The following is a 27,919-nucleotide window of genomic DNA, read 5'->3' as shown; positions in this document are numbered from 1 at the left end:
TGACTAATTTCTGGAGGAGGGAAAGAAATATGGGCCTGGCTTACTGGTGTGTCTGGATGGTGTACTCGCACCGGGCAGGAGCAGATGCTCTTGCACTAAAGCCTTACTTAATGGAGGCTCCAAAAGACAGCGGTGAAAATGCATATATATAATTTCTTCTCTTTTTAAAGATTTTATTTATTTATTTGAGGGAGAGCACGAAAGAGAGAGAGAGCGAGCATGCACAAAAAGGGGGCAGAAGGAGAGGGAGAAGCAGGCTCCTTAAGCAGGGAGCCCAATATGGGGCTCAATCCCAGGACCCTAGGATCATGACCTGAGTCAAAGGCAGATGTTTAACCGACTGAGCCACCCAGGCACCCCTATATAATTTCAATAGGCAGAACTTTAGGTGAGACTTGTTCCCCAATTTGTATGGAAACAGAGAGCCTTAGTTATAGGTCAAAACTGATTTGTGGGCAGGGGCTACTGGGCTTGCCAGGTGATCAGGCACTTGGAGACATAAATGGGAAACTGAAGATAAGAAAAGATATATTTATGGACCTCTTAGAAGGGCTTCTTCCTCTTTCAGAAATATTCTTCCCCATGATTTTCACATGACTTCTTATCTTTCAGAAGGACTGTGTTTAAAACTCAGGGGGTTCTCTTGGGTATCTTTTTACACTTCCTTGTCTAATAGTTCTGCTCAATGGAAAATAGCAACAACCCCAAAATGATAAGACCACAACATGCTTCGATCCCACAGGTCACCCTTCCACATAAAAATCCCTCTTCAGCCAACGCTCTTGCAGAGAGTAAAAGAAACATGAACTGTATAGTGGAAGAAGGAAGTTTAAGTCTCTTGACCCGCTGCAGGAGTGGGGACTGAAGCAGCTATGTTTTACATTAATTGATAACTTTGTGATCCCTCGTTTTTGTCTTACTACCTGGTGTGGAAAATACTGGTGATATCTAATGTCTGAAATGTGGTAGTGTAGCCACTCTCAGCTTATGATAGAAGTCTAGTCCCCTAGGTTGGGGGTATGAACTTTTCAGCGCGACGGTCAAGAGTAGAGACGGAAGAGCAGAAGTGGGGACTTTGGTGGGTAGCATCGACTTGTTCCTCTGAACCCACACTGCCTCCCTCTGCTCCATGTCTTAAGAAGCTGACTTGTCTGGATTATATCTCAGCTGGGGCTACAACAAAGTCCAAAACCAGTGTTTTATATGCTATGTCATACATAGTTGCCTCCCACTACTGTTGGACACCATCCCCGGGGACCTCAGCTGCTCCATCACAGCTAACTTGGGTCTCCTACCCTTGAGCTGAGAGAACAATGGAATCTTCAGGGGGGAGGCAACTATGTTTAATCAACACTGTTTTACTATGAAACACGAGTAAGTGTAGCTAGGGAAGATTCTGAGTATGCTGAGACCTGAAAGATTCTCCCTAGACATCCCATGGCAGATGGGCTCTTGGGGGGGGGGGGTTATTAGATTGGCATGCTAGGGTTGGTGGCATGAAACATTTAGAAACAATTTATTAGGAAGTGTGTTAGCCCATGTGGTAAAACAGGGTGGTCCAGCTCCTTCCAGAGAAGTATTAAAGACGGAATGGAATAAATGCTTGTTAAATGGTCCTGAGTTGAATAATAATAATAATAATAATAATAATAATAATAATATTCTTATTTAGTTATTATGGCAAGTAGTAGAGACCATTTAAATACTACTTTCTCTTTTTCGTATTTGTGTCTTTTTATCTACCTTCACTTGGGTCCTCTTGTAGATGTAAACATGATTGAATGAAACAGAAGAAAGAGAACCAGATATTAGATGTTGAAGTAGGAGCTTGTTTCACGTTTTGCAGGACATTTTTGTCCTGCTGTTTTGCTTTCTTCTTTTGATTGGGAAGATAAAAGGATAAAGATGGGAAGAAGGAGGGGAAAAAGCAGTAGGGTTGAGGTATAATCTGAAGTGAAGGGAATATAAAAGAGAAGATGAAGAAAGGAGAAGGAGAATGGGGACCAAGAGATGAGGAAAGAGAGTAAAAGCAATCTAAGAAGAGCTAAGAGGGTACAGCAAGGCCAGGTACTGCGGACCTTCTGTCCTCTGGTCTTTCACTCTTCCCAGGACTCCATTCCTGCTGCTGTTGGTTTGCATTCAAACCCACCCCACAAACACAATTTAAACATGAAATCCTTAATGGAACGAGAAATTCTTGGGTACACACAGGTGGTATATCTAGATGAAATGACTAAGTTAGAACTAATAGCCTTTCAATTTTGGTTTCATAGCTTCAATTTAAATGCTCCTGCTGTGCTGTGTGAGGTCTAAATATGGTCAGCATATCTGTTCCATAGCTTCTAAGTTATTAAGTGTAGATTTGTCCCCATGAGACCATGCTACCAGCTGTCTCCCCTGGGCACCCTGTGGAGAAGAATATTTGGTAAATGTGGGAGTAGAGAGTCATGCAGGTGTAAAGGTCATATACACCTTGAACTCCTATGGACCAGGGAGGGATATTTTTTCCCCTTCCCATTCTTTTTTTCCACTGTAGAAAATTAAAGCAAAAGGATATTTACAATCCAGGTAACAATGTTAATGGCTGCATTGCTCAGCATTCAGCTGTGAAAAAAATGACTTTAGCTATATACTTGGAATCCACACTAGTGCATTTATGTAGAAAAGAGTCTATTCCAGCGTATCAAATGGCTCGCAGAATTGTTGGGTTGCATGAAGCAACAAATTCTATGTTGTGCTTTCAGGAATGAATCCCAAAGCCACATGCAAAAGTGGACCTTTAAAGGTGTTGCCACCTTATCTGCGATCAGGAAGCTGTTGCTTTCAGCTCAAACCAACATTGCCGCAGTTGGGAGAGTCTACAGTTTGGAAGCTCTTGCTACTGCTGCCAGAGCTAGAACCACACCACTTCTTACAATCTGTACCTGTATCTGTAAAATGGATGTCCAGAATGCCTCACTCATGAGGGTAATGACTGGAAATTGGGACCTTTTCTAACACAGCCAATGCAAAAACCAATGTCTTCACCAACTTGGTTGACAGCAAAAACAAAAGCAATAGCAGAAACAGAGAAGACAAGAAGAGTGGCATATTCCTTATTTTTGGCTCTTAATTTTAGGCAAGTTAATCTCACTTCCAGAACTCAATCACTTTTAGGTCTTGGCAGTAATTTCTCTGATAGGACACCAAAAGCACAGATAACAAAAGCAAAAACAGACAAGTAGAATTACATCAAACCAGAAAGCTGTTGCATAGCTAAGAAAATAATCAACAGAGTAAAAAGTCAATCTACAGAATAGGAGAAAAGATTTCAAACCATGTATATGATAAGGGGTCAATATTCAAAATATATAAAAAAACTCCTACAACTCAATAGCAAAAAGCAACAAAACAAAACAAAAAACCCAAACAAAACCCTTCAAATAATCCACTTAAAAATGCACAAAGGATTTGATAGATATTTCTCCAAAGAAGACATACAAATGGCCAACAGGTATGTCAAAAAGTAACCAACATCATGGATCATCAGAGAAATGCAAATTATCACCTCACACATCTGTTAAGATGGCAATTATAAAGAAAAACAACCCAGGAAATAGTAAGAGTTGGCAAGGATATGTAGACATTGGAACCCTTGTAACATTGTTGGTAAGAATGTAAAACGGTGCAACTACTATAGAAAATAGTATAGAAGTTCCTCAAGAAATTAAAGCTAATTAAAAATTAAAAATATGACCTCATCATCCCATTTCTGGTTATTTATCTCAGAGAATTGAAATCAGATGCTCAAAGAGCTAGTTGCATTCCTGTGTTCACTGCAGCATTATTCACAATAGTCACAAGGTGGAAACCACCTAAATGTCCTTCAAGGATGAGTGGACAAAGAAAACGTGATTCTATACATAATGGAATATTACTCATCCATAAAAAAGAAGGAAACCTTGTCATCTGCTATGACACTGATGAACCTTGAGGAGATCATGCTACGTGAAGTAAGCCTGTCACACAAGGACAAATAACCCATGATCCCACTTGCATGATGGATCTAAAGTAATTGAACTAATTACTTAGTTCAGTTAAAGCAGAAAGTAGACTGGTGGTTACCAGAGACTAAAGGGAGGGGAAATGAGGACTTGCTGTTCAATGGTTATAAAGTTTCAGTCGTGCAGGGTAAAAAAGTTCTAGAGATCTGCTTTACAACGTTGCTCATACACTGTGATTGTACTGTCTTAATAATATGGTACTGTACACTTAAAAATTCATCAAGAGAATTGATCAGATCTTATGCATTTTTTATCACAATAAAAAATACATTTATTAAGCGTATTCTATGTGCTAGGTACAGTGTGCTAGGTGATAGATAACCAAAAGGAAGACAAACAAAAACAAAAATATGCTACCAGCCCTTGCAGGACTCTTAGTGTCTAGTAAAAAAGATTAAAAAAAAAAGTTACAGAGGATGAAAAATTCTAGAGATCTAATGTACAGCATGATGACTATCGTTAATAATATTGTATCAGATACCGGAAATTTGCCAAGAGAGTACATTTCAGGTGCTCTCACCACATAGACACACACACACACACACCGTAAGTATGTGAGGAGATGTATTCTAATTAGCTTGACGGTAGTAATCATTTCACTCTGTATATATATATCTCAGATCATGTTGTATACCTTTAATATACACATCACTTAAAAATAAAAATTTAAAAGGGAACCAAATAAAATCTTACAGTTGCTATTAAAACAAACCGAGCCACCTAAACAAACAACTAAATCACCTTCAGAGTCCTACACTCAAGGGATTGTGGGAAATGTAGACTTTAGCTTCCCAGCCTCTGTAGCAAATACAGGAAGGCCCGTGAGTTGGAGGCTGGAATGGTAGGTAAGACCAGCTCACTGTGCCCACTACAGTATTTCAATTCCTGGTCTTCCCATTGGTGCAGATGTGATTACACACAGAATGCAAAATGAATTTCCAAAGGGGTTTTCAGATGGCAATTTAGAGTGTAATAAAGAGGGAAAAGTGTGAGCCTTGGGTTAAGACAGACCTGATACTCATTATCTCTGTGACCCAGGGCAAGCCACTGAATCTCTCGGACGGTTCCCATCTGTAAAATAGAGATCATAAACCTTATCTTGCAATACTATAGAGAAGATTAAATGTAAAGCTTCTGGTGTATTAGGAGTGTTCAATGAACAATTACTGCTGTTGTTTTAATGAACCAAGAGGAATGTTTAAGGTTAAAAAATTAAATTTAAACCTCGATATTATTTCTAAGTTCTTATGGAATCCCTGGAAATGGAAAATTCTTTGTATAAGACACACTGTCTTTGGAATCAGCTTCTCCGCTTGGGGTAACCATGCAAACTTTATCAGTACCATGGCCACACTCTTCTGCAACACGATGTCGTAGCTCCTCGCGTCAAGAGGCAGACTCTCTCTGTTCCCACCTTAAATCTGCGCTGGCTTCGTGCCTTGTGTATACTAATAGGACGTGGCTGAAAGAATGTCCTGCCCGTTCTCCAGAAGCCTTGAGTACTTCCACCTGTTCCCTCGGAAGCCTGCCGCACTGCATGGGAATGCTAGCCTCTGGAGCAGAGAGGGGTAGCTGTAGTTGAGGCCCCTCACACTGGCCCCCAGTCCACTCTGCGGCTGACACATGAATGGGCCTCTCTGTGACCAGAAGAGCCACTCAGCTGACTCTCACCTCAATTAGCCATTCCACAGACTGGTGAACTAAATACATGGTTATTATTTTAAAATGCTGAGTTTTGGGGTTGTTATATAGCAAAAACTAATTCAATAGATTACTATTATTATTATTATTATTATTATTATTATTATTTTGGAGGATGATTGTCAAGGGAAGTTGCTCAAGGAAAACCCTCTCTGTAAATTTGTACAGTCTTCCACTCCCACCAAAACCAAATGTGCATTGTTATGCTCTGAGAACTTTGCCATTGACACTTTCCTCCTTCCCTCTCTTCTCCTTGCTACAGCTGCCCCCCAAGACTTCCATCACCATTCCGCACATAAGTGGTACACCCTGATGCCGACTTCTCCAGTATTTTGGGTTATGTATCTTCTGACCTTTTTAAAAGCACCATTTGGGCCCAGTGAGAAGATAGAGGGGACCCAGTAGCGAAGAGTCAGTCTGGGATTCAAGGCAAGTGTCCTATCCTGAGAAAAGAATAGGCTCAAGGACCTTGACGAACGGGGAGTGGTAGATGGCTACAGAGAGGAAGCATGGTTGTTGCCTCTCTGAGGCACAAGAAACTTTTGTAGGTTCTCTTGGCCATGGCAGGCAAAGCGTGAGCTATACATCTGAAGGTCTCTTCTATTCTGAATTTTCAAAGTGTCATCATTGCATTAGAAGTCAGAGATAAGATGAATGGGCTTGAGTATTTAACAGATGTGGGTTTAAATTTCAGCTCCTTCACTTCATGGCACCTGAGATAATTTGACGTCTCGTGGATCAGTTTCCTCTTCTATAAAATGGGTATACTATCACCTTAAAGTGCAAACCACAACAGCCAAAGGAGAATATCTACCTTGGATGTTTATAGCGGCCGATGTGACGGCACACATAAGGGTCTAGAGCACTTGCTGTGCCAGGCACTTAATAAAATAGTAGCGGCCCTGATTCCAATCACATCATTTTTATTCCTTAGAAACTCGAAGCCTTTTGCACATCTCATCTATTCGTACAAAATCCTTCGGTGCTTACCAATAGACAGAACTCTGTCTTGTTTACTGATGGACTCCGTTTCAAACCAGATGTTTGATAAACATTTATTGAATTGATGAATGAATTAAGGATCGAACAAACCAATGGTTCAAAGTTATTGTCCAAAGTACTAAAAAGATAGTGAAGTAAAAACAGGATGGAATTTCAATTACTTTTCTCACACAGGAAATGATTATATGATATCTTGTAGACGGGGGGGATGTTTAAAGGTTTGCATTCTTCTGCAGAAAATGGAAAAGATGATTTAAGCAAATGAAAATAAATGATACGTGCTCTACAGAGGGTTTGCAAAGAAAAATGAGATATGAGATGCAACTATGAGTTGAAAATGTTAGTGTCTAACGTCAGAGCTGTCAGTTATCGCCATCCGTTTATATCATAAAGAGAATACAAATATTATTTCAATATCTTCATAAACTGTATTGGAACAAACATTATTTTGGGGAAGAGTTGTTCACTAAACAAATATTTACTAAGTGCCAACCAGGCACTGTGCTTGCTGCGGGAAAGGAGGTTAAGAAGCCACGGTTTCTCCCTTTCAAGAGTTTACATTCTGGAAAGGTGGGCGGCCATGGAGTCCTGCAGATGAGATTGCCGTGTTTCACGTGTTTCTGCAAGGCTCTTTGAGCGCTGTGGATGTTTTGGCAAACTTGCCCTGCCCTCGCTATGCCTTCTTCTCAATATTTTGATTACCTGTTTCTTTGGCTTTATCAATTTAATTTTCAGTTCTTGGTGGATGGTTTTAAGAAGGAAAGGTTGTTAGAGGTTGACATCACAGTCCTCGAGGCTGGACTTCTCTCTCCCAACTGGGGACCCCCCAAGGCTTTTCACCAAGAGGAGACCCACGTTCCCTCCAGCTGCATGCTGGGACGGTGCTCGCTGTCAAGGGCTGGGAGCCAAGACCAGCAGAGCATATCCTGAAGGTGGTGCTCAGACCTTGAGGACATTTATATGCATGATGTTTCTGTGTTATTAACATTTCACTTTGGGTTGTTGATCTTACCAACTTGCGATTTTCTCTCAGCTACGATCTCGCCTTGGATTTGAAATGTCTGTTTATGACAGAAATAACCACTTCTAGGTGCGTAGTACAAGCCTGGTATTTTACGAACATTATTTTAATCCTCCCAAAAATCCTATTAAGAAGTAAGTTTTTAGGTGGGAAAACCAAGGCAGAGAGAAGTTAGGTCATGTGTCCCAGGTCATACAGTTAGAAAGTAGCAGAAACAAGAACTTGTGTGCTTAAAATGTTTTCTCACAGATACTCACTAAATAGTTGTTGAAAAACTATGTACCTTCTTGTATGTTGTTAGGTTTACATCTCTTTTTAATCTAGCAATTATTTTTAAACAAAGATTATTTTATATACAGGAAACTTACAAAGACCATACAGAGGGTTCCCCTATTCCTGCAGCTAGTTTCTCTTATTAAAAGCTTATTACCATTATTAAGGTACTTTTTTTGTATGAAATAATGAACCAATATTGTTGATTATAAACTATAGTCCATAGTTTATTCAGATTTCCTTAATTTTTACCTAATGTCCTTTTTCTGTTTTGAGGATCCCATTCTGGACACCACATCACATTTAGTCATCATCTCCCCTCGGCTGTGACAGTTTCTTAGAATTTCCCTGTTTTTGATGATCTTGACAGTTTTGAGTAGACTGGTCAGGTATCTTGCAAGATGGTCCTTGGGATATGTCTATTGTCAGAATTAGACTGGGAGTAATTAATTTTTAATCATTATTTTAATTTAACTTTTTATCATTTTAATTTAATTTTTAATCAAAGAAATGTAAAGGATGTAATTTCTGAGATATTTCAATGTTTATATTTTAAACAAAACTGAAAATGTTCTTTTAAATGTAACCAATATAATCTAACTACCCTGGCAATTTCATAGCCACCACCATTCAGTTTAAAAATACAAGAAGCTTGGGGCACCTGGGTGGCTCAGTTGTTAAGCGTCTGCCTTCGGCTCAGGGCACGATCCCAGAGTCCTGGGATTGAGCCCCGCATCGGGCTCCCTGCTCTGCTGGGAGCCTGCTTCTTCCTCTCCCACTCCCCCTGCTTGTGTTCCCTTTCTCACAGGCTGTCCCTCTCTGTCTGTCAAATAAATAAATAAAATCTTTAAAAAAATACAAGAAGCTCTTTTTTAATTGTAGGAAACTGAATATCATTTTCTCCCTTAACTCTAAATTTTATTCTACTTCCCCCTGAGTTTTATGTTAAGAAACCATATTTTTATGCTTAACACTCTTTTATTCACCTATTATCATGATTACTTTAACAAAACTATGTTTATACAGTTAAATTAAAATGTTTTATTATATTAAAACATGTCTGGATCATGTTATCACTGAATTATGAGTATGCAATTTGATCTAAATAATATATGATTATAATTTTGATAATTATTTAACAATTTAATTAAGCATTTATGTGATAAATTGTACTTTTTCTCACCAATTAATGTACCCCTAGATGAATTGTTTTGTTTGAGTGGCATAGGGAGAATTCAGCATCAATTCACATAGATAAGTAGATGAGAAGGGAAAGGATTTTGTTATAGTGATGTTTAATTTTTTAAACACTTTCTGAATAACATGCCAAACATTTTGAAGTGGTCTAGCATCAGAAATAATCGTTAATGATCTATTAGCTGAATATTCTATTAGATCTGCCTTCAATTTTGTTGAGAGCAAATAATTGAAAATCAATTCACTTGCAAAGATTTGTTACCCAATTGTTGGGGTCATTCATTTTCTCAGTTTCTGGGAACTGTACCAAAAATGCTTTACCAATACTTTTCAAATGGCTATTTATTACATCTGTTACTTTTGCCCGTAGAGGCATATAGTTTAACCCAATATACTCAGAAAGAACGGAGCCATGAAATAATATTTTCAATATATGTTGTCAATATAATAGTTTTATAAAATGCTTGTATCTTTCATATTCCATATGCTTTAAATATAATTTTGTCAAAACCCTGAGGCTTCAAGTTCAGTTTATTCAATGAATTGAAAATTCCTACTCCATAAACGAATTAGCAAATCCTGTCTTCATTGACAAATCAATCAATCAAATCAAGCTTACTCATTGTTAGAAAAAGTCTGGCTTTATTTTTTAATTCAACTAATTGGGTTAATATATGTGCTTCAACAACTACTATAAAAAGCCCTGAAAAACAAATTATGGAATGCATCTTATAAGACAGATCACCAAAAATAGTCAAGTCTTATTTAAAATTGTGCAAGATCTAATATAATAAATTTTTTAAATCGTAAAATAAAATACATCCATATGTTATTTTTTATGCTATTGTTTTTAAATAGATTTTATCTTTAGAGCAGTTTTGCAAAATGAGAAGAAGGTGCAGAGATTTCCCATATAATCCCTTCCCCCTTGTACGCACAGCCTCCTCCAATATCAATATTCTCCACCAGAGCGGTGCATTAGTTATAATCGATGAACCTACATGAACGCTCATCACCCAAAGTCCATAGTTTACATTTGGGTTCACTCTTGGTATGTACATTGTACAAATGTATAATGACACGTATCCATTATTGGAGTATCATACATCATTGCCCTAAAAAAATCCTCTGTGCCTATTCATCCCTCCCTCCCTTCCTATTAATCCCTGTCAACCACTGGTCAGTTTACTGTCTCCACAGTTTTGCCTTTTCAAAATGTCATATAGTCAGACTCATACACTATATAGCCTTTTCATATTGGCTTCTTTCACTTAATAACAGAAATTTCAGTTTCCTACATGTCTTTTCATGGCTGGATGGCTCTTTTTCTTTTTAATGTTGAATAACATTCCATTATCTTGATATACCACAGTTTATCATTTACCTGTTGAAGGTTATCTTGTTTGCTTCCAAGTTTTGGCAATTATGAATAAAGCTGCTAGAGACATACACGTGTGGGTTTTTGTGTGGAAATGTTTTAATCCCTTTGGGTAAATACAAAGAATTACAATAGCCAAGGGTACAGTAAGAATATGTTTGCAACTGTCTTCCAAACTGGCTGGACAATTTTGCATTCCCACCAGCAGTGAATGAGAGTTCCTTTTGCTCCACAACCTCACCAACATTTGTGCTACCAATGTTCTGGATTTTAGCTATTCTAATAGACGTGTAGTGATACCTCCTTGTTCTTTCAATTTGTATTTCTCTGATGAGATATGATGTGGAACACCTTTTCGTAGGCTAATTCGCTAACTGTATAGCTTCTGTAGGGAGATATTTGTTAAGGTCTTTGGCCCATTTTTTAATAGAGTTGTTTGTTTTCTTAGTGTTGAGTTTGTATGCTTTGGATAATAGTCCTTTATCAAATATTTCTTTAATCCTTTTATTCTCTCAGCAGTATCTTTTGTAGCACAGCATTTTTAATTTTAATGAAGTCTGATCTTTCTTTCATGGATCACGTCTTGGGTGTTGTATTTAGAAATTTATTGCCAAACACAAGGTCATCTAGATTTTCTCCTATATTATCTTCTAGGAGTTTTATAGTTTTGCACTTTACATTTAGGTCTTTGATACACTTTACATTTAGGTTTTTGAGTTAATTTTTGTGAAGGGTGTAAGGTCTATGTCTTGATTCATTTCTTTGCATATGGGCATCCAACTGTTCCAGCACCATTTGTTAAAAGACTATCTTTGCTTCACTGTCTTTGTTCCTTTGTCGAGAATTAGGGGATTTTATTTACGGGGGGCTATTCCTAGGCTCTCTGTTTTATTCTATTGATATATTTATCTGTTCTTTCACTAGTAATTATTTATAATATTTATAAAACTGATAGATTTATAGTAAATCTTGAAGTCAGGTAGTATCAGTCTTCCAACTTTGTGTCTTCTTCAAGGTTGTGTTCTCTATTTTGAATCTTTTGCTTTTTTATATGAACTTTGGAATCAGTTTGTCAATATCCACAAAATACCTTGCTGGGATTCTGTTTGGGATTGCATTGAATCGCTAGATAATTTGAGTAGAACTAACATCTTGACAATATTGTGTCTTCCTACCCACAAGTATGGAATATCTTTCCTTTTATTTAGTTCCTCTTTGAATCCTTTTATCAGTTTTATAGTTTTCCTCATACATGTCTTGTAGGTACTTTGTTAGATTATTCCCAAATATTAAATATTTTTAGGGTGATAATGTAAATAATATTGTGTTTGTAATTTCAAATTCTGCTTGTTTGTTGCTAGGATATAGGAAAGTGATTGACTTTTGTATTGTATATTAACCCTGCATCCTGAAACCTTGCTTAACTTCTTATTAATTCCAAGAAATCTTTTTGTCAATTCTTTTGGATTTTCTACATAGATAATCAGGTCATCTGTGAACAAAGACAGTTTCATTTCTTCCCACCCAATACTTATACCTTTTATTTCCTTTTCTTGTCTTATTACATTAGGTAGAACTTATAATGTGATTTTAGAAAAATGTGGTGAGAAGGGACATCCCTGATTTTTTCCAGATCTTAGTGAGAAAGCTCCTAGTTTTTCTTTTCTTTTCCTTTCTTTTCTTTTCTTTTTTTTTTCTTTTCTTTTCTTCTCTTTTTTCTTTTCTTTTAATTTTTTTTAAAGATTTTATTTATTTAAGAGAGAGAACATGAGCAGGGGTAAGGGGGAGAATGAGCAGGAGGAGAGGGAGAAGCTGACTCCCCACTGAGCAGGGAGTGTGATTCAGGGCTTAATCCCAGGAACCTGAGATCATGACCTGAGCTGAAGATAGATGCTTAACCGACTGAGCCACCCAGGCACCCAAAGTTCCTAATTTTTCACCATTAAGTAGGATGGTAACCGTGGGTTTTTTGTAGATATCTTTTCTCAAGTTGAGGAAATAGCCCTCTGTTCTTAGTTAACTGAGAATTTTTATCATGAATGGATGCTGGATTTTGTCAAATGCTTTTTCTGCATCTGTTAATGCAATCATGTGATTCTTTTCTTCTTTAGCTTGTTGATGTGATGTCTTACAGTAACTGATTTTTGAATGTTGAACTAGCCTTGCATACCTGGAATAAATTCCACTTGGTCATGGTGTATCATTCTTTTAATACATTTTTAGGGTTTTATTTGCTAATATTTTACTGAATATTTTTGCATCTATTTTCATGAGAGATATTGGTCTCTAGTTCTTTTTTCTTGTAATGTCTTTATCTGGTTTTGGTATTAGGGTAATACTGGCCTCATAGAATACATTAATAATTATTCTCTATGTTTCTATTTTCTAAAAGAGATTATAGAGAATTGGTATGATATTGTCCTTAAATATTTGATAGAATTCACCAGTGAGGCCATCTGGGCTTGATGCTTTCTGTTTTGGAAGTTTATTAATTGTTGATCAATTTCTTTAATAGTTATAGGCCTATTCAAATGGTCAATTTCATTTTGTGTGAGTTTTAGCAGATTGTGTCTTTCAAGGAATTGGTCCTTTTCATCATGGTTTTCAAACTCGTGGGCATAGAGTTCTTCACAGTATTCCTTTATTATCCTTTTAACATTCATGGGATCTGCAGTGATGTCCCCTCTGTCATTTCTCATATTAGTAATTTGTGTTTTCTCTCTCTTTTGCTGAGTTAGTCTGGCTAGTGGCTTATCAATTTTGTTGATCTTTTCAATGGTCCAGCTTTTGGTTGTGTTGATTTTCTTTATTGATTTCCTGTTTTCAAATGCATTAATTTCTTTTCTTTTCTTTTCTTTTTTTTTTTAGAGAGAGAGAGCGTGCAAGTTGCGGGGGACAGGGGAGAGGGGCAGAGGGAGAGAGAGTATCCCAAACAGGCTGCATGCTCAGCACAGAGCCCAACATGGAGCACAATCTCACGACCCTGAGATCATGACCCGAACCAAAATCAGGAGTCTGACTTTAACTGACTGAACCACCCAGGCGCCTCCAATTGCATTAATTTCTGCTTTAATATTACTTCTTTTCTGCTTACTTTTGATTTAATTTGCTCTTCTTTTTCTAATTTCCTAAGATGGAAGTTTAGATGATTCATTTTAGATCTTTGTTCTGCCTTAATATATGCAATCACTGCTATAAATTTCCTCTAAGCATGGCTTTCGCTGTATTTCACAAATTTTCATAAGTCATATTTTCATTTTAATCTAGTTCAAAATATTTTCAATTTGTCTCAAGATTTCTTCTCTGACACATGGGTTATTTAAAGGTGTGTTATTTACTTTCCATATACTTTAGGATTTTCCAGTTGTTTTTCTATTATGGATTTTTACTTTAATTCCATTGTGGTCTAAAAGCAAGCATTGTGTGATTTCTATTCTTTTACATTTGTTAAGATGTGCTTTATGGCCTAGAATCTTGGTGCATGTTCCATGCGAGCTTGAGAAGAATGTGTATTCTGCTGTTGGATGAAGTAGTCTATATATGTCCTTTATATCCAATTGATTAATGTTATTGAATTCAATTATGTTCTTACTGATTTCCTGCCTACCTGATCTGTCCATTTCTGATAAAAGGGTGTTGAGGCTTCCAAATATAATAGTGGATTCTTCCATTTCTCTCAGCAGTTCTCTCAGTTTTTGCCTTATGTATTTTGACACCATTGTTGGAAACATACATGTTAAGTATTGTTAGGTCTTCTTGGAGAAGAGACTCCTTTATTATTATGTAATGCCGCCTCTCTTTATCCTTGATAACTTTCCTTGTTTTGAAGGAAAGTTGAAGTCTGCTGTGTCTGAAGTTAATATAGCTACTTCTGCTTTCTTTTGATTAGTATTAGTATGGTATATCTTTTTCCATTAACTTACTTTTAATCTATATGGTCACTACATTTAAAGTGGGTTTCTTGTAGACAACATATATGGTTTTTTTGTTTTGTTTTGTTTTTTGATCCACTCTGACAACCTGTATCATTTGATTGGTACATTTAGACCAGTGATGTTCAAATTCATTGTTGATATGGTTGGATTAATATCTGCCATATTTTTTTACTGTTTTCTATTTATAGCCATAGTTCTTTGCTTCTATTTTTGCCTTCCACTCTTTCTGCCTTTTTTTTAGTTTTAAATGAACATTTGACATGATTCCCTTTTCTTTCCTTTCTTAGTACATCAGTTATATTCTTCTTATTATTATTATTGTTATTATTATTATTATTATTATTATTATTATTTAGTGGTTCTCCTAGAGTTTGTAATAAACACTTCAACTAATCCAAGTCTGTTTCAAATAACACTATATTACTTTACAGGGGTGCAAGTACCTTATAATACAATAATCCTAGTTCTTCCCTCCCATATATACATAAATATATGATATATTAGTCTGAATTTCTGACATATTATCATTATTTTCCTTCTCTCTAAAGAACTTCTTTTTAACATTTTTTGTAAATCATGTCTACTGGCAACAAATTCCCTCAATTTTTGTTTGTTTGAGAAAGTCTTTATTTCTCCTTCATTTTTGAAGGATAATCACAGGGCACAGAATTCTAGGCTGGTAGTTTTCTTTTCTCAACATCATATTTCATTCCATTCTCTTCTTCCTTGGTTTCTGAAGAGAAGTTGGATGTAATTTTTTTTTTTCTCTTCTATAAATGAGGTGTTCTTTATTTCTCTAAGGATTTTTTTTTCTTTATCTTTGATGTTCTGTAGTTTGAATATAATCTGCCTACGTATATTTTTTTTTCTTTGGCATTCTCCGGGTCGGTGTTCCCTAAGTTTCCTAAATCAGTGGTTTGGTGTCTAACATTAATTTGCAGGAAATTCTCAGTCACTATTCTTCTAAATATTTCTTCTTTTCCTCTCTTTCTTCTCCTGTTATTCTTCTGCACTAGTTAACACTTTTTGTAGCTGTCCCACAGTCCTTGGATATACTATTCTGTTTTTTTTCCTTCTTTTTTCAGGTTTTGTTCTCATTGCTTTTAATTTTGAAGATTTCTATTGTGATATCCTCAAGCTCAGCGATTCTTTCCTCAGTTGTTTCCTTTCTACTAATAAGTCCATCAAAGGCATTCTTCATTTCTGTTACAGTTTTTGATTTCCAGCATCTCTTTTTGTTTCTCTTCTTGGGGTTTCCCTCTCTCTTCTTAGATCGTTCGTCTGTTCTTGCATGCTGTCGACTTCATCCATTAGAGACCTTAACATATTAATCATAGTTACTTGAAATCCCTAGTCTGATAAGTCCAACATCCCTGCCATGTCTGGTTCTGATGCTTGCTCTGTATTTTCAAATTGCGTTTTTTGCCTTTTAGTATGTCTTGTCAATTTTTCATGATAGCTGTACATGATGAACTGGGAAAAAGGAATTGTGTGAATAGGCCTTTAGTGATGTGGTGGTGTGGGGGAAGGGAAATGTTCTATTGTCCTATGATTAGACCTCAGTCTTTTAGTGAGCTTATGCCTCTGTGAACTTCACAAATACTGTGAACTTCACAAGTGCTCATCCTCACCCCACCACGGATGGAACAGATGGGATGGCTAGAGCCAACTGGCATTGGATATTTCCCTTCCCCCAGTCAATTAGCTCTGAAACAACCCTCAGTTAGGGTCTGGTTAAATAGCTTGTCCTGAGGGCAGACCTTGTTATGAACAGAGTACTCTGGTATATTTCAAAACTGGTTCATTTTCCTCTCACCACGCCAGCAGTATTAAGAGATTTTTCTCCAATATTTACTGTGAGATCCTGTTCAAGCTCCTTCAGGTAAAACTCACAAAAGTTTGGGATACCCCTCTATGACTGGGTTCCCCTGGAGGCTTTAACTCTCAGACATGTCTACTCTGAAATTCTATCAGTTTGTCAATTATAGCTCAGGTTTTCCTACTCTGGCACTGGTTCTACGGAGATTTTAGCTGATGTGTTTCTGCTCTGGTAAGTTGTGATTCTCTGTGTTCTTCTGTCATTCTCTCTGGTTTTGCAGGCAATAGTTTGCCCCATGATTTTTGCCTGTTAGGAAGGAGTGGTGACCTGCAAGCTCCTTACATGTAAAAGTAGAAACTGAAAGCTATGTGTTAGGTTTCATTATTTAATTTGTGTTAATGCAATGTGATGGATAGGTAAAACAAGCAGTTGTGAAAAGCATAATAAATCAAACATAGTGTGCCTTTCTTAAATGGGTTTTTAAATATGTATTGATCTCTAATATCAGTTTCTGGGAAGTATTAAATAATCACATATAAATATTCAGAACTCTTAATTTTTTTCATATAATGATAACATTTTTCTATGTACTTTTAAAAGAAAAATATTCTTATTGGTATACTTACCTGGCAACTAGCATATAATCGTATGTTATTTAATAGGGGATAGAAAATATTAACTACTTTATAAGATGAACTAATAAATCATTAGAATAAGTATTTTATAGTCTAATTTGATAAGCTATACTTTAATGACCTCACTGAATAATGCACATGAATCTAAAAGAAATCATAAAATTTTTATTTGTGAATGTATTTTCCATTATAACTAAAAAAATTGAATAGTCTTAGAAAATATTCTTAAAAGCCTCAGCATCACCAAGCTTTACTACTTGGCAAAAAGGTGCTTTCCTTTTATGAATATTATGAATATCCAAAAAAGTTGCTCTCTTTATAAGAGCAATTTTTTTTTAGCTTTTAGCGTTCCTTAACAACGCTCTCTTCATTTTGTTCTCCTTAGTTTCTTCCACAGGAAACAATTTATTTTTTGAGAAGCGTCTGGGAAAGACAAGAGGTGGTGACTGCTCACTCTGTAATATATGGAATTTTGGAACATTCTGACAAGGGCCAACATACCACCATATTTGTAATGCCATGTACTTCATTGTTATCAGAAATCCATGTAGGGCACAAGAAGAAAATTATGCCCCCATCTGAAGACCACATCGTATATCTATCCTGTTCTAATCCCAGCCTTGCTTCTGCCACGGAAATTTTGTTTTCTTGACACGGTTAGGTATGATATTCTAACCCTGTTCTAGTTCCTGCTTTGTATATTTTAGCTCTATCTTTGAAAAACAGGGAACAACAAAAGAGCCAGTTCCCGTCATATCTTTCCTCAACAGATAAAGCCCATGATCTCATATCCAGGGTCTCTAGCAACGTGGCTATTCTTTCTCGTTGTGTCAACCTTGGCTCTTCAAGGGCACTCCAGTAGCAGCTGGAAATTGCAATATGACCAAATCAGAGTGCTAAGATAATAACTATGGGCTGAGTACATCTTCTTTTTAAAGAAGTCCTAAAATACACGCACATATTAGAAAATATAGTAAGAAAGAAGAGAAATATTGCCACCCAGAAACAACTGCTATGAATATTTTGAAGCATAGCTTCAGCTCTGTCCCGATCCAGCTCTATCCGTCTATCATCTATCTACATCAACCCATCTATTTCAGAAAATATACAATACAAACTGTTCTGAAGTTAAAACTTTAACTCTCCAGTTTCAGTGTATATTTTTTAATAAATGCATCTTTATAATATAATCTTAAATGGCTGCAGAATGTTCCACTGTATGATTGAATTACAATTTACTCAATCAATCCAGTATAGTTGGATGCTGAAGTTGTTTTTAATTTTTTTACAACTCCAAACACTATGTGATTAACAACTTTGTAGCTAAATCTTCTCATACTTCCTTAATTATTGCCTTGGAAATTATTCTGGGAAGAGAGAATTCTGTGTCAATATTTAAGTTTTGTATATATAATCTCTGGGAAAAGTCATATTACTGTACACTCCCACAAGCAATGTATGAGAATCTCCTTAGGAGATTATGTCCTTCACTTGAAGGAAGTTAACCAACACAGCTTCCGTAAGGAGTGTGTGTTAGAGGTAAGAGAGTGTGTAAATTGCATACTGATTCATGTACATGCAAATAATCTTTTTCTAGATGAAAAACTATAGAAACCTTTGGATTTCCTGCCTTGCTTACTGATCTCTTCATGGTGCCTGTATTTATTGGCTTTATAAATGGATCTTTAAATATCTACGGATTTGAGGCAAACTGGTCACGATAATTATTCTGCCACACAGAAAAGCATGTCTTGCTCTCAGCGTCTAGATCGTTTGAAGCTTTGATTATCTACTTAACCTGCAGGGTCCTGAAGTTTGGCCTACCCTTGTTTGAAGAAAGTTTGTCAACTTGAATTTCAGGAAGTAGCAGAGTCAGATCTAGAGGGCTCACTACTTACACAATGTGAGGAAAAGCCGGTTTTCTATTCTTTTTTTAAAATCATTACGGCATGAAAGCACAAGTGTTCCCAGTGAGTCCAATAAATAGTTATTGCTTTAAAAAATGTCTAGCATTAGGATGCTTGGGTGGCTCAGTTGGTTAAGCATCTGCCTTCAGCCGAGGTCATGATCCCGGGGTCCTGCGCCCGCTTCCCCTCATAGGGCCCCTTGCTCAGCGGGGGTCTGCTTCTCCCTCTGCCTGCTGCTCCCCCTGCTTGTGCTCGCGTGTTCTCTCTCTCTCTGATAAATAAATAAAATCTTTAAAAAAACATCTAGCATTGATGATGATACAAATGGCATATGGAGAGAGGTTGTGACATTTCTTTCCTTTAAAAAGGCATTGAATGAAGAATTGTCGTTAATGCAGAGTTATTTTCTTCCACAGCTATAAGTATGACTGAAAGGAGGATTATGAAACACAAAATATGGATCGGTAAAAAGACGGTCTAAAGATAGAATAATACCAGAGAAACGTGTCATAGGGAAAAAAAATCAATCACTAGATTTGCATTTGGACTTGAGTTATTCATTTTTCCATCCATTTAACAAATATTTATTCAGGATTTACTATGTGCTAGAACTTCAACTAGGTGCTTGACTATAACCGTGAGCAAAACTGACATGATCTTGTCCTCATGGGGTTTAGAATCAGGGAGAAAATGGACATTAAAAAGTAAAAATGTTTTTAACTCCAACATGTACTAAGCTTGGAAGACTTCACTCCCACCATTACAACAAGAAAATGCGAAACGACCTGAACATCAGTGACTTTTCTTGGACTCATCAGAGAGTGGAGGTCATGGGGCGAGCTGTCACACTGAAACCTGGAGAGGTGGGTGAGTCTGGAGCGTTGCTGCTGAAACCTGCTTACCAGACGCAGAAGTGAGACTGGCAGCAACATTTAAATGGTGACTTCGATAACCTTACCACTTATAAATCTTCAACACTTAGGAGGTCCGTGGACCATAGGATAAACACGAACTGTAACTGTATGACACGTGTATAAAACAACCTCCCTGAAGGGATTGGGGGGGAATGCTGACCTAAGGAGCGCTGCAAGTGAATGGAATCCGCAAGAGTAAAGGCAAAAAAGAGCAGTACAAAAGTACAGTACTGTAGTTGATAAAGTTGTATCTCACCGGGGTATGAATGAATAATCCTGATACCACTCTATGTATATACTGGAATTAAGCAATGAGCTAAATGGATGGCAGATGGTGGATCAAGGTTTCTCACTATTGGACTGGGAAGCTGTGGATAAGCAAGGTTACGTGGTAATGGATTAGAGCTAGAGACATCACTGTGAACTCCTGTGTAGTTAATAGACACACAGACGGCTATGTATGTGTTTCTGTCCGTGTGTGTGTGCACGCAGGTTAGCGTACACACGTATTTTCTTACTCTGTCAGTTAAGAGGACCCAGAAGTGACAATACCAAAATGGCAATAAGCACAGCTAGCACCCAGATCTTGTTTTCTAATACCATTTTCCAATAAAAAGGAAGTAGGGCTCCTTGGAGCAATGGCCGATTCTAGGACTGGGCAGGAAATATACATGAAAAGCATCAAGCACCTTGTAGTGCACCAAATAAGAAAGTGCCAAAAATCAACAAAAACAGAAACAGTCCCCTCCACCCCACCAACATACATTAGAAAACCACTGAAGTATTTTAACCAAGGCATTGACATCATCTTTTTGAAAAGACCTCCAGCTAAAGTATACAGTGTTGATTAAAAGGGGGCAAGAATGCATGTGGGCTAGGACAGCTGATGGGGAGCAGGTGAGAAAGCAGAAGGAGTTAGAATTCTAGTTCGAATGGTAATTAGCCCTGACTAGCAAATCAAACATGAGTAATTCTTTGACCTTCCTGCTTCTTAATTTCCTCTCTTGCTAAAGATGTGACAATCAGGGCAAAATTCAATGCATGGTTATCTCTTTAAAAATATTTTTCTACAAATAAAGTTTGTAGATTTTCTACATTTGTAGAAAATTTTACAATTTCCTACAAATTCTAAAAAATAAATGTCTACAAATTCTCAACGTTTGACTATTGTTTCAACAAGTAGCATCATTTTACGTCATAAAAAATGAGAAGTAATTTTCCTGCTCACCAAAGCCTCATGTTCTATTTTGATCTTCACATTAAAAAAAAATTAGTGCTGAGAATCAAAAACAATATGGTCTTCAACAGGACCAATGAAGAAAGGTTAAATGAGTTGAAATAATTTGGCTTACATAAAGAGGAAGTGATGCTTTGATGACTGTTTTCCAGTGAAAGAAAAGCTACAGAAAAGGACATAGCTAATTATCGTCTTCTTTCACAAGGGCTATCATGAGAAGACATGGCATAGACGCTACGAAGGAGTTAGGAAGTACTTTGACGGTATCGTGATGAGCACCAGCGTGGATGGTAAAACTTCCATGCCTGAAATCCAGAAAGCTAGATCACACAAGGATTTGCTTGACGTGTTCTAAATTTCCCTGCATAAAGACTGGTGGTTTGACCAGAAGGCTCCTGGAGATCTCTTTGAACCTTCCCATTTCCAGACAGAAGGGGTAGGGATCTCCCGATTCTGACTTGGTGGCAGCTGCTTTTGTGAGGCAGGAAGGATGGACCTCAGACAGCCTGACAGAGAGTCCCAACCACACAGGGTCCACCCTGTTCCCCATCTAGCACTGGGTCTGTGGTTATGGCGTCCTCGCAGAGGAGGAGTTCAATTCATTGAGCTCGTTGCACTTGTGCAGAAAGCAGCCTCTTGCCCTCATTTGACCTCTGTCTCCAGAATAGAAACCAGGTTGTGGTTTCCCATCCCTGGAGGTCTTCGGAATACATCTTGGGAAAGGACCTGTGTCATTGGCTACTGATTATATACTCCAGGCCGGTCACTCAAATGTGGGGACCCTAGGACACCCAAAAGAAAAAGTGCTATAAGCCCACACCCCAGAGTTTCCGGGTCCTCTCTCTCTCCTGACCAGCCACCCCTCCCTCGGAGTGTACTTTATTTATTTATTTATTTATTTATTTATTTATTTATTTATTTATTTTTAAGATTTTATTTACTTATTCGACAGAGATAGAGACAGCCAGCGAGAGAGAGAACACAAGCAGGGGGAGTGGGAGAGGAAGAAGCAGGCTCATAGCGGAAGAGCCTGATGTGGGGCTCGATCCCATAACGCCAGGGTCACGCCCTGAGCCGAAGGCAGACGCTTAACCGCTGTGCCACCCAGGCGCCCCTCGGAGTGTACTTTAGTAAAACTTTGCTCGGCCTTACTCCCGTTTTGCTGTCCTGTAATTCTTTACTGTGGCGGCCAAAGGAACAGAGGCTTCTTTCCTTTTCCAGCTCTCTCTCAGTCACACTTTCATCATGTTCCGCAATCCTTACAGTAACCCTAGGAGCTTGGATAATTATTCCTGCTTTATCCATAACAGACACATCTTCTCCTTCCTTTCTTTCCCCAATCCTTGGAAGAAGCATCTTTTTGGATGGGAAGGGAATACCAACCAGGGCCTCCAGACTGCTTGTGAATCTTTTTATGTACAGCAGTCAAACGGTTTATAGTCACAGACTGGGGGTTGGCAGAAATAAAACTTTACTCCTCACTTCTGCTTGATGGTGAAAAGCAGACTTTGGCCAAGCTACGGAAAGTCGGTCATTTCCGCTTAGAGCTCCGTCGCTGTGCCTGCCCTCCCCATTCTTCCCCTTCTCTCCTTGGGTGGCATCCAGGGTTAAGGGTGGGATGCGGGGAGTCCCTGGTCGTGTCTGACCTTGTTCACCTGTCCCGAGGGGTGCCTGGCCTGCTACTGCTGGATCTGCCTGCTGATACGTCCCCCATAGCCTCCAGTTTTCTGGGCACCAGGTCTGTATCTGCCTTTTGTCAGCCATCAGCTTTCTTTCGCTCCACTGTCATTTCTCTGCCTCTCTGGGGACCTAAGAGCCGTGGGATGCTCTGCCCACTGGCTGTAGATCTGGAGAAGCCCTGGGGGTGCCTCAGGCCCACTTGCTCTCTCGGCCTGCTCCACACCCCTTGCTCCTCCACTCTCTGGTGCTGTCTGGGTGCAGGACTTCTCCCCCGGGGGCTTGCGGGTTCTTTGGGTTAATGCCTGGGAAGAAAGGCCCTCGCCTCCATGCCTCAGGATTCCTCCACACTGATCTGCCGCCTGGGCTTTGTAATGGGGAGCGGGGCGAGGCAGAGGTTCAAGTACTGCACACGTACATCTGACTCTTGCTTTCCTTTCTGAGTTCTTGCCGAGTTCCCTCTTCCTCCACGGCCCGTAAGAGGTTTTGATCTCCTGTCTGGGTGTTAATGACGCTACTCTTGTACCAAGATGTGCTCTTCCCTGCTCTATGTTTGGGTCTTCTAGGCTTTGCTTTTATTTTTTAAAAATTTTTATTATTTTTTAAAGATTTTATTTATTTATTTGAGAGAGAGAAAGAGAGAGAGTGTGTACAAGCAGGGGGGAGGGACAGGGGAGGGGCAGAGGAGGAGGGAGAAGCAGGCTCCCTGAGGAGCTGGGCAGGAGTCAGGGCTCAGTCCCAGGACCCTGGGATCGTGACCTGAGCCAAAGGCAGATGCTTAACCGACTGAGCCACCCAGGCATCCCTAGGCTTTGCTTTTAATCAATAAAGGCAAGCTTTTAGAATTCCCCTAAGTCTGTCAGAAACTTCCCTCAGAAAAACCAAGCCACATACAAACCATTTTCCCTTTCAAATGCCTAGCTCTTATCTGCGTCTGACTTGTTTAGCTCAATATTACAGTTGTGAGATTCATTCCTGTTGTTGTGAAGGGCAGAAGTTTGTTCATTTCCATTACCATATAGTCCATTTCATGAATATTCACCATATATTTATTTACCCATTTCATTGTTGATAGACACTTAGGTTGTTTCCAGTTTGGGGCTATTGTACACAATACTTCTAAAATTACACTTGTAGATTTCGTTTGGCACATACAGTGTGCATTTCCATCGGGGAAATTCTTTCAGGTGGCAATCTCCATCTTTTAATTGGGTTTCGTGTAGATACACTATTAGTATTTTAATAACTTCCTATCTTGACTTCTTGCCTTTCTCTAATGCCTTTTTCTACACTCCAGAACACTCTTTCTAAAATTCAAACCAGATCATTTATATTCTTCAACTGTTTTAATTGTGTTCTATTCCTCTGGGAATGAACTGCAAGCTTCTTACAGGGGCCCCAGGGCTTCCGTGATTGGGCTTTGGCTTGCTGAGGTTTTCATTCCTTCACCTCTCCGAAGTGTGCTGTTTCACAAACCGTTTCTTCTGCTATTAACCCAGTTTTCCGTCACTCCTTGCGCATCTCCCTTTCCGCCCCTCACTATGCTTCTGTCTGGCTAACTCCGGCTTACCTCTTAGGTCACAGTTTGTTATTTCGGAGTTGATATTGAAGGTTGAACTGTCAAATTCAGAGTATGTGTCAATTGCAACACTCAAGTAAAACATGAAAATGCCTGAGCCATCAACAAACTTACCAAAAGTCTGTTTTCCCCCTATTACGATGTATATTAGAAAATGTGAGGTTAAAAATGAGCTTGAATGATATGTACAAAGGAGGTATTTCAGTTACAGAGCCTCTCCTTTACACACCACAAATAATCACATAGCTTACATGACGTTCTCTAGGGAGCTGTAAACTCCAGGTTTAGTTATCATAAGCAAACCAGGTAGACCACAGTTAGACAATTTCGTAAAGAGGACTGTCTTTCTGCCCCTGAAAATATACCATTAGGTCTCATGTTTATGAAGGGATTTAACAGTATCTCTTTCTAGGCATCCCCCAGAGGAAGAAAATAGAGTTCAGACCTGTTGCTCTTCCTCTCATTTCCAACTTCCTAATGTAAGCTTTTCTGACCCTCTAAACCTGGTCAGGTGTCTCTGTTAATATTTTCACAGTTTCATGTTTCTCCCTCTAAGTGATTTCCAATGTTCTAGGACTTCTTGGTTATTTCTGTAGCCCCTTCAATCCTGTAAACTCCATTAAGTTGGGGATCATATATTTTACTTACCATTGTATGTCTGATGCCTGATACTAGTCCTGGGGCATAGTAAGGACTCAACAACATTTGTGAATTGTGAATTGCTCAAATATATCTACTCCTTTAAAATAAGGTCACTTGTTTACTTGGTATGACATTGCTGGTTTTTCAGCTTGTTTGAATAAAGTTTATATATAGTTAATTTTGATGAATGATTCTAGCAGAGCAGGAAGAAAAAGATTCATGAGTTTCTTGTATAAACCTTGTCATAATAATTAGATTTCATATTCTCATCGAATATAAGGCATAATATGTCTTTGACCTTTCCAGAGATCTTTTATTCCCAGACATATTTCCATTGACTTTCTTTATTTCATTGTCTTTTGGGGGGTGGTTATTTTCTCAGTGTTCTCCATTTTTGTCCTATTTTCCACCCATATCTATTTGCACTTTGCATTTCCTTTATGTCTTTCTTTAAAATCCATTCCCTTTCCTTAGTTTTTGTCACTTCATAGAGAAGATTTTAAAAATTAGATTTCCCTGACATTTGTTCTCTTTTTTAAATTTTAGGTAATGAACATATGTGCAATATTGGTTTCGGGAGTAGAATTCAGTGATTCATCACTTATATACAACACGCAGTGCTCATCATAACAAGTGCCCTCCTCAGCACCCATCACCCGTCTAGCCCGTCCTCCTGGCATTTGAACTTCAGATCGAAGCAACCAGGTTCTTGTTTCTATAATTGCTGGCTTAGACCTCCCTTTGTTCCACATGGCTGACCTCCAGTTTATCCATGAAGTTGACGGATTAAATTATGATAAGAGTGATAAGACTGAAATGATTATGGGCTTTGCTCTTTCTAAATTATGCCAAAGCATCTCAATGAAAAGAGATCTATTCACTTATTTATCTGGATTCAAACCATACCTCACTCTAATACAATTCGTAATAATAATATTGAATTTATGTGACAGATGACATTTTTCTGAAACTGAAGCACCATTCACGAAGAGAATATGGCTCTGATTGCTGTTATATGAGTTCTTTTGAATTTGACACGCTCATGCTTTCTAGTGCCATGCAATTGTCCGTTGTGCCGGTTCTTTTTCTCCAGCACGTTTCTCTATTCAAATTACTGCTAAGTCTATCCAAATAGCACTTATAATCTCATTTGGTCTTCACTAAGAACACATCATTTATGTGTTTAGTCCACCTCTGTTCTCATCCCATTAGACAGTCTTATTAGTGGCAACTAAACTTCTACCCCTGGTGTCAGCATAATTATAATCACAAATGCAAATATGGGCACTGAAATTATATGGCAAGAGTCAGCAATGAGGCAGTCATCCAGATGTTTAAGTTTCTTCAGATACTTATTAAATAGATAAACAAAATTTAAAAATGTTATGGAGAGCCCCTAGACCCTTGAGATTGTCTTTTGATCCCCAGAGGTTGCATACAGTGGCTTGAGAAATCATAGGCTCCCCCTCTAATTCTTAGACCAGTGACTCTCAAAGTTTGTCCCCAGAACAACAGCTTCTGCCTCACCCAAGAACTTGTCAGAAATGCAATTCATGGGCCTCATCCTGAACCTACTGAATCAGCAGTTTTGGAAGTAGAGCCTAGAAATCTGTGTTTTAGCCCAGTCAGGTGATTCTCAGATACAAGAAAGTTTGAGAAGCATTGTCTTAGACTCTGAAGAGACGCCACTTGCCAAGGCTAGAAAATGAAAGTAGGGTAATATTGCTGGGTGTGTTCTAAACTACGCATGTGGCTTGATAAATATGGTATGAATCATTTAAACAAGAGTATGCAATCGCAGCTACAGAGTGGGGTAAGGTTCTCTCAAGTTTTAAGCACCATGAGGGCAGTAGTAAAACCAAAGCAAGGCTATTCTAAGATGGAAGATGGGGGACGTGAGGTATGAAGAACAAACTGAGCTAGGGAAGAGTGGGGGTCAGAGAGCTGGGTGCCACCAGGAACACCTGTAGTTCGTCACGGCGGATTCATGACTTAGGACATGATGGAGAGCACGCTCTATGGAGATGTCTCAGCACAAGGATGTTAGGAAAGCTTATAGGATTTGGGCTTGTGTTAAGAGATTTGGAGAGGGTTTAAAGAAGCAGGATTTTGCTCTTAACTGGATGATGTCAGCAATCGGGGTAATTCTATGATTTTGTATGTTAATGACTCTTATTTAGGAGAAGGAGTTTATGTCTCAAAGAAAAGAAGTGTTGCCTTTGTGTCAGCAGCAAATAATTTTCCTCTGGTCACTTGGAAAAGCAGCTTCATAGATGTTATATTGTGTTAGGGGTGTGTGTGTGTGTGTGTGTGTGTGTGTGTGTGTGTGAAAATAGAGAACTAAGCACTCTTCTTAACTCTGCTAGCTGTTCTTGTCCCATATTTCATATTTCAGGTACTAGAATGGGGTTGATCAAGAAAAAAAAAGAGGGGCGCCTGGGTGGCACAGCGGTTAAGCGTCTGCCTTCGGCTCAGGGTGTGATCCCGGGGTCCTGGGATCGAGCCCCACATCAGGCTCCTCCACTATGAGCCTGCTTCTTCCTCTCCCACTCCCCCTGCTTGTGTTCCCTCTCTCGCTGGCTGTCTCTATCTCTGTCGAATAAATAAAGAAAATCTTTAAAAAAAAAAAAAAAAGAAAAGAAAAAAAAAGAGCTGCTCTGTCCTGTCTCGGACAACAGCTATAGTAAAGACCCTTCTGCGGTCTTCGTAGTGTAAGCTGACCAGTCAGCAGCAGAAGGACAAGTCAGTTGAGTTGCAATGTACATTAAGAAAGCAACAGAACTAAAATCCTCTTTGTAATATTTTTCTTTCTTGTCTGCTAGATCCTGTACTAGGAACCTGGTGGGGAAAGATGGGTATGATTTGGCCTCTGCCCTCAACGAACTTATACTTTAGTGAGAAAGGCTTATAAACAGATTGCAGTATGGGTACAAAGAGGGAATGTTGCTTAATTATAGAA

The sequence above is a fragment of the Ursus arctos genome, unplaced genomic scaffold (assembly GCF_023065955.2).
Source record: "Ursus arctos isolate Adak ecotype North America unplaced genomic scaffold, UrsArc2.0 scaffold_6, whole genome shotgun sequence".
In the NCBI taxonomy this organism is placed as follows: Eukaryota; Metazoa; Chordata; class Mammalia; order Carnivora; family Ursidae; genus Ursus; species Ursus arctos.
The sequence above is the reverse complement of the archived record's forward strand: the minus strand, read 5'-3'. Positions refer to the sequence as shown.